Raw genomic sequence first — 1,782 nt, 5'->3', positions numbered from 1 at the left:
CACCACCACCATCGCTACCATGTTCTCCTCCTTCTCCTCCTACTTTCCTTTGTGCGGTACGCGGAGTGGCCTCCGCCGTCTGCAGGCGCGTTATCGCGTGCACCTCTCTCGCGGCTGTATATATACATTATGCGGGCATCTCTCTCTTTCTTTCTTTTTTACTCTCTCTCTCTCTCTCTCTCGCTCGCTCAACGCACATCCACACGTACACAGAATCAATCACACATATACGTAAGCATGTATACTATTTTCTCTCTCTCTCTCTATCTCTATCTCTCTCTCTCTCTCTCTTTTATTTTCTCTCCCTCTGTGACACACATACATACATACATACATACATACATACAAACGCGTATATATATATATATATACATATATATACATACATACACACACACAAAGCAATCTCCTCTCGTACGTACGAAACAACATCCCTCCGATCTAGAAAATACGACGACGTACCTTTAGACAATGAGAAGATACATGATAATTCCTTTGGGCAGCCACGATACCGATGCTCGATGTTCCTCGTCCATTTAAGGAACAAGAAACGGCAGGCGAATCCTCGGTACAACGACGACGACGACGACGACGACGACGAGCGCGTAGACGGTGACGAAAAGTAGAGCCGTACGACAGCGCTGCGTACTACCGCGCGGCCGTTTTAGGAATTAACGCGCAACGGCGGTCCACTACTACTAATACTCGGGACGACGACGACAACGACGACGAAGGCATCGAGGACTTGCTCGTCGGGTGCAAGAGAATGGGGAGGGAGGCTGATTGAGGAGGAGGAGGGGTGGCGGGGTGATGGTTTGGTGGAGGAGGTGGTAGTGGTGGTGGTGGTGGTGATGGTGGTGGTGGTGGTGGTAGGATATGGCAGGGAGAGAAAGACAGAAAGAGAGAAAGAAAGAGAGAGAGAGAGAAAGAGAGATAGCGGTGAGAACTCACGCAGGAGACGTCTACTAACAACCGACGACCACGGCAACTCGTGCCGAACTGAACCGAACTCTCCACCGAACGCCGGCCGAGCGCTCTACTGGGCTATGCCCTTTCCCCTCCGCCAGTCCCTTCCATCATCCCTTCGCTACGCTCCCCTCTTTGTCTCGCACTAACGTGTTCTGTCTCTTTCTCTCTCTTTCTCTTTCTCTCTCTCTCTCTCTCTCTCTCTTTTCCAAACGCTCTCTTTCTCGCTTTCGCTCTCGCTCTATCCCACCGTCCTCGACTACTCTCTCTCGTCTCCTCTTTTCCTCGTCCTCGGTGCGGTCGCGCGCACCTTCGACCGGCATGCCTGCTCGCCTCGTCTGCCTTACTTGCTTGCCTGCCTGCTTGCTTCCTTGCTTGCTGTGCTTGCTGTGCTTGCCTGCCAGTTCTCTCGGTCGCTCTCTCTCTCTCTCTCTCTCTCTCTCTTTCTTGCCTCCTTTTTCTCTCCATTCTATACTCATGGATATCATGCTCCTTTCCCTTCCTCCCCCTTACCATCCCTCTCTCCACTCTCTTTCGTTCTCTCTCTCTTTCTCTCTTTCTCTCTCAGTCCGTCGGGCGGCACGTAACAACGAGAAGCCACATCGTTACGTACCATCACATCGAAGAGCCCTATCTCTTTCTCTCTCTTTCTCTCTCTCTCTCCCCCTCTCTCTCTTCCCCCTTGAGCCACCGGAGAGCGGGTCGCCTTCCTGCCGGGTTACGAGTCGCAAGCTCCCCTCTATTCGTGAACGCCGCTCTTTACCACCCCTCCATGCTTTCTCTCTGTCTCCCCTCCCCTCGATTGCCGGCTCTTTT

General features: G+C 52.3%; 1 protein-coding gene across 1 annotated transcript in view; it reads right to left on the bottom strand.

Annotated features, from left to right (window-relative positions):
- Positions 1-1,005, bottom strand: part of LOC124956621 (DEP domain-containing protein DDB_G0279099-like) — a 13,925-nt gene extending 12,920 nt beyond the window's left edge. The window contains exon 1 of the mRNA XM_047512674.1: positions 463-1,005. The gene's annotated coding sequence lies outside the window, so the exon portion shown is untranslated. The remainder of the gene's footprint in view (positions 1-462) is intronic.
- Between the last annotated feature and the right edge of the window lie 777 nt (positions 1,006-1,782).

Source organism: Vespa velutina, chromosome 22 (assembly GCF_912470025.1).
Source record: "Vespa velutina chromosome 22, iVesVel2.1, whole genome shotgun sequence".
NCBI lineage: Eukaryota > Metazoa > Arthropoda > Insecta > Hymenoptera > Vespidae > Vespa > Vespa velutina.
The sequence above is the reverse complement of the archived record's forward strand: the minus strand, read 5'-3'. Positions and strand labels throughout refer to the sequence as shown.